Genomic DNA, 13,120 nt, shown 5'->3' with positions numbered 1-13,120 from the left:
GTGTAACAAACGAAGACGAAATCACCAACTATCTATCTGAATATTTTAAGTCCTTGGACGTAACCTGGCTTACCAAGGCACGATTTACAGAAAAATTTAGTTTCTGTGCTCATGATCTTTCGAAGCCTAAACCAACCATAACTATCCAACGGAACGTGTGTGATCATTAAAAAATTGGTGATGAATGTGATTCACGCAACTTTACTCAAAGGAAAATTCAAAGGTTAGGAAGTCCTCATTCCGTAGATTCCATGATCTCAACTCCTATGCCCTTTTGAGCTAAAACGTATCCAATTTCAAATTCGTTATGCATTCGTGATAACGATTAAAAAATTGCATGGTCATTCTTTCAGTTTTTATGTTGTTTGTGATCATGTGCTAATGAAAACCCATGATTTTCTCATGGTCAATTTAGCGTGCTATGTTCACGAGTCGATAAACCATCCTCTGTATTTCTTCCTTCGCTTCAAGTGCGTAGCTAGGATAGGGGGTTTTGGGCGCAGCTAATACCACGGGTCCTTAGGGTATAGAAAACTCGCTAAGGTAAGCGGGAAGTGTGGGGGCACTTCCCCCAGACATTTTTTAAGATAAATGGTTCAAAATAGTGGGTTTTGTGGCTGTGTGAATAGTTAAATATGTTTTGTTTGTTAGTCATCCGTCCCCCTAATATTAATAACAAAATCTTTCATAAAAAAATTCTCTAAGCTCTTGGGGGAAGGGGGGGGTTTATCCCCCAAAGCCTCCCCTCGCTGCGTCACTGCTTTGCTTCGCTATATTTATTTAGCTTCATCCGCTTCATCTTGCGCCTGATACAAAACAAAAACTGTTGTTTCTCAGAAGGTGCTTGACGCAAGACATTAAACCCGAATGTGTAGGGCTCACCGTGGTGCGTTTACGCATGCAGTACGTTTACGCAGTACATTTTTTCTAGATAGAGATACTAAAACTGGCGCGCCTTAAGTCATTTAATGCGAATGCTGCTTCATAGGGGCTTTTTTTGCACGATTTTGAGCATCAGTCAAGCGTCGGTCTGGGGTTGTGTCAACCTGCCCTCTGAAGTGTATGCAACAGACTTGGACCTAAAAACATTTTTTTACAGCTAATAACGCAAATAGCCAACAACTGAATGCGTATAATTTTTATTTCATAAACTGCTTTATTAAACCACAATGCCCAAAATTTCTTAAGCCAAAACGTAAGAAAATTTGTTAAAAAAATCCGCGTAAACGTGCTCCGATCCACCCCATGTAGATTCAATAAAGAAAATGTCTTTCTGACAAGCAATTTTGGTACTCATTTACGTAGTTTTATTGAATTTGTGTCCTTATTTGATTATAATAAATTAAACATGATTAAAAACGATACAGCCGCTCTTGATTTATAAATGGTGTAAGTAAACTGTAAGTTCATTGATTGTTAGGCGGTACGAAGTTCGCCGGGTCAGCTAGTATATATATAAATACATTTTACATCATTTTGACACTTAAAATTTGGGTTTCATCAAATGTTTAGGTTACAAGTTATTATATGTCAAATCTAGACAATAGTTTTAAATATATTTTTTCTTTCTTTGAGGCTTTGGGGGGGGGGGGGATATATCCCCTAATCCTCCTCCCCATCCATTGTTACGCCACTGCTGGAATTCCTTTCCTCCCCCACGGCTTTGTGGCCCGGTGTTCGCCCGTGACTTAAGAGAAACTGGCAAAACCCCGCGTTGGCCGCATTGCTGCTGTATATCTTAATGGTGGGATGATATTGTATCAATTGTGAATGGAAGTCTTCCGAGAATTATTAATAATGCATGGAATTTCGTTGTTACATTCATAGCTTCACCTCTGTGATTAGAAATTAAATGCAATTTGGATATGGGCATCAGACATTGTTGGACCCACTATCTATCTACAGTTCAATCTAAATCTACAGTTTGGTTCTAAAATGTCTATTATCCTATTTGTGAGAACAATTTAAAGGCCATATATGAAATCACAAATGTTTAGGTTACAAGTTATTATATGTCAAATCTAGACAATAGTTTTAAATATATTTTTTCTTTCTTTGAGGCTTTGGGGGGGGGGGGGATATATCCCCTAATCCTCCTCCCCATCCATTGTTACGCCACTGCTGGAATTCCTTTCCTCCCCCACGGCTTTGTGGCCCGTGAGGTTGTACCAGTCACATACAACCGTGGGCCCGCGGTTGCAGTTGCGTTGCAGACTTCAGTTGCACGAGACCACGTGGTGTTTTGGTGGTATTTTGACGGCTGTATAGTGTCGATCTCAAAATAAATGATCAAGAAGTCAACATGAAGCTCGTTGGAGCAGTAGAGAAGCATGACGTCATGAACAAATACAAACTATCTAACGTCTTTGGTATTGATAATAGTTCACAGCGTCTTCTTCGCCTGACTCAGTGATAGTAGGCGCTGACGGCCAAGGCAAGGGCTAAAAAACAACACGGACCGCACTAAATAAACACTTCACTGATTGCACAATGGACGAAACTGATTTACAACCAGCCCTTTGTCATTACACCCGTGTGCGGACAGAAGTTTTGTTTCAGTTGCAAACTGGTTGCAGACGCAACTGATTCCCAACTGTGGTCACAAAATAGTCGCTCCGTGTGCGCTGGGCCTAAGGGGTACAACAGAAAAAGCTCAAGTTGGACAACTTACAGAGATACCTTCTTATATGGTATAGTTAGAATTTGTTTACGATTTTGCGTCGAATACGGTGGTTGTTGACTGTCCATTGAACGACTGGCTAGTGGTAATATTCTGTTTCAGCAGCGCCCCACGCCAGGCGACAATTAGATCTTTGGGAAGGAGGGTGAGTAAGGTACAACAACAGAAACAGCTCGAGTTAAGTTCGGCAACATATACCTTCTTCTAGGGATACCTTCTTATATGTTATTCTCGCCGTGGAGATATAAGCCTCAAATAGCCTCGAATGTTATTGGTCAATTATAAACTCATTTGAAAAAGGCCAGATTGGCGCCCATACGATGCCACTTCACGTTATGTCACAGGGACCTAGATTCTGTACAGGCTGTCAGGAGTTTTTTCATAGTAAGAGATTACCAATGCATGCATGAGGCACAGAGCTCAGGAAAACATTTCTTAATAATCACCTATTAAAATTGCCTATGATCGGAAAGTTTCCTATGCTTGATAGGGTATTAATAATCCTTATTTAACCCAAGCGCTGCCTGCTAGCAGGGTAATATACGCTACCGCCATACTAGGCAGCAAGCAGCCTGCATCGTAGCGGCGTTCATAGCCTCGCACCCAGGTGGCCTCACGCAGTAGAAGCCAGACGTCACACGGGCTTTTCCCAGCATTCATTCTTAGCCGTCGCGTTTTCGCGCGCTTGAAAATATTCACTTTTCATTTAATCGCGAAAAATAGATATCGTCATTTAAAAATATATAAGCGTGAAATTTGTTATCCAGGAATAATAATCTTTCGATTTAGGCAATAAAAATATAATAGGAAACCACCCTATTCTATTCACTCTATTCCCCAAGAAGGCACCGATCTCATTTCACTCTTTGCAAGTCTACCTACAATAGAAAGCGGGAGCTAAGGCCCCACCCCTTAAAGCTTATTCGTCACCCCTGCCTCCCTCATCACTTGACAACGTCATACTCCCGTGACGACGACATTGTAGTCAGCGTTGCACAACGGGCGGAGGACAATGCTTCGCGACCGCGAGTTACGACTGCAGAGCATCGGCCGTCGAAGAAAAGGAGCGTGCATTTGACAGTCGTTCGCTTAGGCGATGGTTTCGTCTCGCTTTCAGGAACGTCTTCCTTCCCAACGTGAAAGTTCGCGAGATGTGTACTGACTCCCATGACCAACTGGACTACATAATGAGGACATGGGCGATTTCAGCATCAAATTGGGGGGGGGGGGGGTAATGATCTGGGTTCGGGGAGTATGGAATAACCTCCGAATAATATGAAGAGAGGGGCGTCCTTGCTGGTTTTTATGATCCCACGTCACTTCATCCCCGGCTGCTATGTTGCTAGCTTCTTATTTATTATGCTGATGCTCTTTATCATTAATTTATATTGTTGATTGCAGTTTCTTATTATAAGTAAAAGAAAGGGCATTTTTGTTATTTTCAAATAGAAATCGTGTCATTATTTGCACCGTAAAGTTATGCGTAGTCCATCGCTACAGTTCTCCCGTGTAAAATGTTTTATAAGGAGTTCTACGTTGTACGATAAATACAACTCAAACTTCTCTAACGTCTGGGACTTGCATCCGTTCATTTGTATGCACACTTCCTTTACAAGGATACAAAAACTATTATAGCATTAAAATTTAAACATTTTTGCTCAAATTTGAGGGGGGAAAAGGTCAGGGGCGGATCCAGGATTTCTTTCTTGGGGGGCACAAGCAAGGCTGTATCCAGGATTTTGTTCTGTGGGGGGCACAAGGATACCCCATAATACAAAACGAACGCAATGATAACGGGACCGTATTAAAAATCTTACAGAATTTTTAAGGATGTGGGGGGGGGGGCGTACCCCCCTTATATCCGCCTGTGGGATAGGTAATAACTCCAGTGAATCCGCCTCGTAGTCCGTCCCATAGTAGTTTGATTTATGGTGTCACTTCACTCGCTTTTTAATCGACTTTCATAAGTGTCTGATCGGAGGGTGACCCATTTACTCCCAATTTTTGCAACATGGTATTTAGGCTAGCGAGGGAAACTATTGGAATGTTATGGATTCCTTAGAGTGTGCTCAAGGGCGTACTCGGGGTGAAAACTATTTGGGAAAGGAAGGGCGGCAAGCCATGGTCGTTCAAGTTGCGACATTACTCACACGATCAATCCATCTGTTATTCATCATTCCTCTGTAAAATCACATTTCAAAAGCTTCTTACCACAGCTTCTCTACTGCTGTTACTGTCCATGCCTCACCACCATGGAGAAATATCCTGTAAAAGGGTAACTGTTGAAAAATTCTATCCGTAGCAACGCCGTTACTGTGTCCTGCTGTCATGGTAACTGAGCATTTCGTACCTTTAGTATCACAGCTGGGAGTATTTTGTGCGGCAACAATAGTCGCCAGGAAGATCACAGCCAAGGCGATCGCTGACAATGCTCTAGCCTCCTAGGTGATGAAAACGTATGAATGATTCAATTTCAATGAAACGTGCCACTGACTTACACGCTAATACAATCTCTCCATGCAGAGTGGACCTTGACACAGGACTGGTTTAAGCGGTAAGCAAAGTGCGCGGCCGCGTAGGGCGCCAAGCAGATGGGGGCGCTAAAGTGCTGATTTTCAGCCATAAAAATATCGCATTCAATATATAAGAGCAAGCACGTAGTAATTTCACGCTGATATTTAAGTCTCTACCCTTATTCCTAAAGCGTTAGTATTTAGTTTAAACTGCATCCATAAAGAATCCCCACTCTGAGGTTATTTTTGAGGGGCTCGGCGATTCGCTTACAATAGAAAAATGTCTAGAACTGGCCCTGCCTAGATGTGAAGTTGCGTGAAGTCGCGATAGCATGGGCGGAGAAGGGTGACAACGGAAGAAATTTCAATGGATACAGCATGATCCTAATACTCGGCGGCCTGCGTGGGGTTTAACGAGTTTCCGTCACGTCTCAAGAGAATCAAAGGCCACAAATCCATTCCGGAGGAAAAAAGTTCCATCGTAATCAGTTTCTCCTGTCACTGCTACAATCTCATAAAAAACGTGAGGCTTAAATAATTATACATTTTTTCCGTATTCCCCACTCCGAATCACAACGCTCAACTCATGAGGCTAGTGTTTCCCGGATGAAATAATGAATGGGTAAAACTTTTAAAATAACGATCCAGAAGTCATATTCATTACGGTCATATTCTATTTTAAAATTTTTCTAAATTACCCGAGCATGTTTTTATTATTGGAGTAAAAACTTCACCATGGGAAAATGGAACAAATACTCAAAAAATTAGACGATACCCCAGCTAGACTGGCCTATGCGACTAGCTTTAGCATCTCGATAAAGGAAAGCGCGAAAATTTACCGCGAACAATGAAACTTAGCTTTTATAATTTCTTTTTTGGGAATCGATACCTTGGGCCTCAAATGAAATCAAGACTATTGTCTGATTTTTTTAAGTATTACAGGCAGAAATGACGAAGATACGGAACTTGCAGGACATCCTGGGCCGCTAAAACACTCACATGGGGAATAAATTACTTATAGTCATTATCAAGGTGCTATAGTAGTCGAAACCCTGGATCGGAACAATAAAAGTTTTTCTGGAACATTACTAAGCGATTTATTTCGCATTAAATAGATATGTGGTTCCACCAGGTGAAGCCTAAACACTTGATATGTACTCACATGGGGATTGAAGTTTTTAAAAATAATTGAGAAAATGTACCGCAAATGACACAAAGATTACTTATAAATAATCACAACTTGGTTCTGGAACGAACAACCAAAATCACTTGAAAAATATATAAAAAGTTGTAGCATTCTTAAGATAAGGCAGTCGGACAGAAAATTCACATTTAAATCGCCCGTAACACAGCATCACTCAGCGTCACGTAAGGATAAAACTTTCAGAAAGAAAATAGAACATATTCGCGGCCGAGGAAAAAGTTGGGCCCGGAGAATTGGATGGAGAAATCCTAGGTATCGCATGTGAGTCATAGAAAAATAGCCAATATATATTTTTATACTCAAAGAAAATTACGCTAAAATCAACCATACGCACTCGCCTGTACAATTAGCGATGACAGAAAAAATGACCGATTCGCACGATCAATTTCCGCGATGGGTTTTTTACTTATCTTCAGAAACATGCTCACAGCACTTCAATAGTTCCCTGATATGTAGGGCTCAAATATATTGGTAAATATTATCTTCACAATGTGGTATAAAAAGGATAAAAATCGGTATAAAAAGTCTGTAAAAAGATCCACTGCGTGATAAAGGTGGTAAAAATCTTTGAACAAAACATTTTACAAGATGAGGGGTGGGGTTTCCATCTTTCGGCGCGTCCTTTTTTCCGTAGCTGAAACCATAGCTAGAAGGACCACCGTCCTTCAGCCTCTTAGATGACAAGGCCGCTGACAGCGTTTGTAACGCCGCGTTTGGCTTATTTAATTAAATGATAGTTTTAAGTTCGGAAAGTGACGGAATAAGCGATGGAAAAAGGGATTGTGGGAATTACAGTAAGATTCAGAAAATGATGTATCGAGCGATACCTCTTTTGGTCCCTAAAATCCTATCGCTGGGAGCTATCACTCTCGAGGGATGGAAAAAATGATCGTGTGATTCAGGTTTTAGCTGAACAGAGTGGAGGTGAAATGGAACGGGGAAGAGTTGAATTGGTGCCAGTGGAGAATAGCAGAATACATATGGGGGGCACGCACCTTGCCTCTTGTCTCTTGCGGGGCCGCCCGCATTGCCGAACATTGTCGAATCACAATTGTATTTTTTTAATGTCATAAAATGGCATTGTCTTGTGTATATGTATAAAGAGTTTAAATAAAACTTACTCAAACTTTGCATGTTACTTGATTATTGTTTTAATTACGATATATTTTTGCGCCCCCCCATTGAGTTTTCTCGGTATCAACCACTGATTGGGGCTATGGTGGTTGCGATATCCATCAGCCGTCACTAAAGTTTGATCCGTAGCCATTTAGGTCCGAAGGCGGATACTTAATCCACAATACCGCATACGAACCGTACACGAACGCCGCTGATGCGGTATTAGGTTATAGGCCTACAGGTACCTCGAAAAAGTGAAACCTATTCCAGGTGAGACGTGAATCAAGACAAATCGAAAAACTTGGAGGAATAACTCGGTTGTGTCTTCCACTTGATGTCGATTATAGTGATGAAATTTCACTGGCACGAAAATTGGGAGGTTTGAACTTTCCCAGTTGTATGATAACCTTTCGATAACAAATTTGCTAAAGATTAATTTTTTCCAACAGCCCCTATGCTCGCCGCATTCTAACGCAAATGAGCGTTAAGTTAATTTTTCTCCATTACTGTACTACACGACCGCAGGCCATGCAGCCATCCAAGTCATGCACCTGACCTTTCCCCTGCTACCAACATAATTACTCTTGGTGACTTTCATTCATAAGTTTTATGCACTGAACCTTTCGAAATACTTATCTATCACTTAACATTGTGCCGCTGCAAAAAAGATTAAACTATCGGCGTTTCTTCAAACAGATTTGACATAATCTAATGTAAATAAATCGAGAAATAGAGAATCTGAGGATAGGTGTCCCGGGGCAAGTGACCCCTTCAGCGGATGTATTGCTGGTAGTCGCCACTAAGGATACATTTTTGAGGGGCTAAGCTATAGCTCTACGTGCCTGGAAACACGTTCATAACGTCAACTTAACTTTCGGAGTCCAAGCCAGATTTTTTTACATGTTTGCTGAGACATGATCACAACACCTTACTAACTTCCTAATATGTAGGCCTCAAATATAGTAGTAAATAATAACTCCGCAACGTGGTATAAAAAAGGTGAAAATGGACATAAAAAATCTGTAAAAATTTCGAATACGTGATGAAGGTGGTAAAAAATCGTCGAATAAAACATTTTTACAAGTACAAAATTATAATTATAAGGAACCAAATCCACTTTCACCAGTGGAGGAGAAAAGTTGTAGCAGCTGAAGTACATGGTGCGTTCCGAAAGTAATGAATTTTTAAAAAGTAATTACTTCAACAGATTTGAACAAACACTTTAAATTCTTCGAAGGCCCTTGGGCCTCTATGCATTTTTGTAGCACATCTGCCATGACCGGTACGCACCCAGGACCCAAGGAATTCGTCACGGCTGATTGGATATCTTCCATGGACCAAAAATGGGATCACCTTAATCCGAAGGAACAGAAAGAAGTCTGATGAATTGACTTCAGGGTTGTAGGGGGGGGGGGGGGAAGGGGAGGGTCAGCGTTTGAACTTAGTTTTTGGCCTCAGAGTAAGGATGGGGAACTCTCGAACTCGTAGCGTATTGTCGTGATGGAGTTGACAGGTAGCGGAGATGTATCTTCTCGCCCTTGGGACCCTTTTTCGGTATCTTTCCAGCACATCCATGTAATAGGCAGCGTTAACTGTCAGTCCTTGAGGAAAAAACTCTTTATGGACCATTCCTTTGCCGTCAAAAAAGACAATGAACACTTGATTTCATGTTCGAGTTGCTCATTATTGCCTTTCTGGGCGCGAACCTCTTCCTGGCTCTCCTTAAAGGCTTTTATCCACCTCAATACTTGTGAGTAGGACAGATTAGAGTCCCTGTAAGCCTCAGAAATATTTTTTTTGTCTCCTCAAGGGATTTTTTCAGTTTGTCACAAAACTTGAACTTTGCTTGACCGTTAATTCCATTTATTTCGCGTCACGGTCGGCGCGCAGATGTTCATAATAATAGACGTCCTGCCCCTTCCACAGCTTGAAGAGCACTGAAACTGCTTTTGTGGCAAAACTTAGTATCCAAGTGGTTTGATCCCACTCCGATCAATGGGAGCGGCGTGGGAAATTCAATAGGGTAGTTTCCTATTATTTTTTATAGCCTAAATCGAAAGATTATTACTCCTGGAGTACGCATTTCACGCTTTTAGATTTTTAAATGACGATATCTATTTTTCGCGATTAAATGAAAAGTGAAAAATTTCAAGCGCGCGAAAACGCGACGGGTAAGTATGAATGCCGGGAAGTCTCCGTGTGAAGTCGTTCTGGTTCCCGCTGCCGCAAGTGAGGTGACCTTGAGGCGAGGCTTTGAGCGCTGATACGACGCAGGATGCTAGCAGGTAGCCGAGTACCATGCTAGCTGGTAGCGCTTGGCTTAAATAAGGGTTATTAATACCTTATCAAACGAAGAAAACTTTCCGACAGCAAAACACATTCACCGTCCACTTGCTCCGTTCGTATGGTCGGGTCGGAGTGAAGTCGGAGTCAGTGCGCGGCGCACCATAAGAATGTGTGTAATTTCTGGCCGCAACGACCGCTGAGTCGGGGACGACCAAATTCAAAAATTTTGGTCGGACGACTCGGGTCCGACCAACGAGTCGCACTTGGCCTAATGCGCGTCGCTCCATTTGTTGCAATGCTAAAACTGGTCGTGAGCCACAGATCGTGGTCGTGCTAGTGCGCGTCTGCCCTAATTGAAGCACATGAATATAAACTTGAGTTTTAGATTGGGAAGGCATCACTAACTCAATGAATGGTTCCAAGGGTTGGCTTGGATAGTCATATGAGAGCTCCTACTTAACGAGCCACAGGAGAGTGAATTTCACACCTACAGGACAGGGGGACCAAGTTCTTTTCCTTGACCACTCCAAGGATTTGATTTGGAGTATTCGATGGCTTCACCAACAGTTAGATCTCAGAATTCCTTAATGAGGGAAGAAGCGCTCAATCCACTAGGCTACCATGCTTCCATATTTTATGGAACTCTTCCCAAATATGATAGTTAAGAGACTTGATTGAGCAATTAATATGGAATAGTTTCTGTTGAGAAAGCCAAGTTTTCAATTTAGGGGGCCCCCACGCTTGCGAGCGTAGGGGGCCCCCACGCTTGCGAGCGTAGGGGGCCCCCACAATGCTCACGTCCACCTTGAAACATACATGAAAGGTGTGATAAAAAAACTAAAGTTACTTACACCAAATTTTTTTTGCAATTAGAAAACTCTGCGTTTTAATTAATAGCTTCAATTATAACATACTCAGCGTGAAAAGATTAAATAAAAAAAATATAATAAAGGTTTAGAAGGTACATAAATGAAAACCTGATGCTTCCTTTTGAAAGGGTTATTCAAAGAGGTTATTCTAGTTTTTTTTTAGATTTCGGTGCAGTTTCAAGGAACAAATACACTTAATATGTAATAAAACCCTGATTTATTATTAAATTTTATAAGCTGTGAAATTCTCACTTTTCATGGTACTTTTTCTTACGAAATGGCTATTTTTTATTGACTTTTAACAAGTTGTAAGAGCTAGATTAGCGTAGATTTGTGAGCATGCAATTTCCAAACATTTTCCGGGAGAGGACCCCAGAACAGACTCAAGTCCAGAATATCCTAGTATCACAGGATTTACTCATGACAATTTACTTTTTCTTTCAAATTCATAAAATGCATCGATACCATATCTGCATTGTCAACGCAAGCAAATATGTTAGTGATTTTCAGCATTCCAGTCGGAAGAAAAGCATGCCTTGTAATATGACTTACCCTTGAAAGGCACTTAGCCAAGGGAGGTGCTGAGGCCTGAAATTACCCAAAGGTCCCAAAAAAATTAAGCAGAGAACCGAACTAGCGAAAAGACACAGAAATGGGCACCTTGAGTGTAATTGCCAAGCATTAAGAATGATAGGAAGAGATCACATTTTGACACCAGATGTGACAGGCTGATTTTTAGGAAGTGATGCTAGCCCTATTCCTATGACCAAACAGCAGTGGTTAAACATATGCCAGAAACCTTTCAGAATTTAAATTTTTGAAGAGAAACTTTAATTCAATGTATTCAAAGAAGCTAATAGATTTTGGAAATTAACGACGACACAGACCAAACCTAACAATGACACAAAAAATGAGTATAAATTTCAGAATTACCATAACAAAGTTAATAGCTTATTTAATCTATTGTTTTCTGCTGCGAGAGATTTGAAATCAAATTATGAGCATAGGCAACCCACATACCACTCAACCACCCTCCCCCCACTGGAGTAAATTTCTGGCTATGTATATAATGAAGAGAAAAGGATTTATAGATAGAATGATAGGAAAAAAAGCCTTCCTGGGAATTGATGAAGGAAGTTTAATTTGGGGATGAGGGACATATGCAGCAGGATGATGCATATTTGTTTCATGTCAGCCTACCTAAAACAAAAGAACTATATCAATAAATATCCTTTTTAAAATGGTACGATGCCATTTTTCTGCACGTGAATCAAGGTAGTGTGTCCTATAGATCTATTGAAAATGTACAAAAGCTCTACTTAATTTATTTCTGAAAATAACTGACAATGCTTTTTAAATGTAAAAGGGTCTACTGCTTGTAAATGTCTTGCACTTATGCATATCTTTGGATTTTCTTAAAATCAGTAATTAACTGGCGAGCTGATTTTAAACCATAGAAAACAAAATGTCCGAACACAAGCCTTTTGGAGGATTTCCATTCCTTATTATCTTTATCCCCATCATTCAGTCTTTCCATATGCACTAAGAGTTATACCCTCTCACTGCAGGCATGTAGCCGGGAGGGGGCTTCAGCCCCTGTGAAATGTTTTCACTTGCGGTGACTACCACATCTGCTGAGGATACCACTAGCCCAGAGGCACTTCATTACTCAGCCGACCCTCCTTTTTTCACTCTATCTGACCCAGTTACATTTTATAGAGTCTGCCAATGACTAAATATGAATTTTAACATTTAGCATTACACAAACATAATTTATAGCTGATTAAATGAGAAGTATGGTTTTCCAATCTGCATGAATTGACAACAAAATCTCCCTAAATCAGCCATTCTCTCATTATTTTTAATGAAAAAATTACAATAGTTGATAGATGAATAGTTGAGAGTACAATAGAAACCTGTATTTCATGAGTTTCTGACATTTTTAAAGTTCCAATTAATTCAATTCATTCATTGAGGAAGAATCCCACGCAAGGAAAAGAAGTATTTACTAGAGAGTAAACCACAGTAAATCATACAAGGCCACAGAGTAGCTGAAAAGCAGTAAAGTGCTTGGCCTGAACTTGTGACATCATCAACTCATTTGAGAAAAGGTTAAGAGTGTTTAGACCATTCATTTTTTGCCATAAATAGCTTGAGAAGTAAGTGACAAATGGAAAAATATAGGTCGCGATGTTTTTCAAACCCTATAATAATCAACAATATTTTTAAAAATTGGTGGATGAGAAACATTCAAGTTAAGTGGCTCATCAATATTCTACGAGGAAGGTTATAAAAATTACAGAGGAATGAATCTTTATCATGGACATCAAATGTGTGACGGAAGCATGCAACCCTTCTATGAAGGCCAATTTTAATTTCTAGTCGTACAGGCTAACAAAACTTTGGTGGACGTAATTGCAAAATGAGAACAATGAAAATGAACAATAGAACA

This window comes from Ischnura elegans, chromosome 2 (assembly GCF_921293095.1).
Source record: "Ischnura elegans chromosome 2, ioIscEleg1.1, whole genome shotgun sequence".
NCBI lineage: Eukaryota > Metazoa > Arthropoda > Insecta > Odonata > Coenagrionidae > Ischnura > Ischnura elegans.
Note: the sequence above shows the minus strand (reverse complement) of the source record.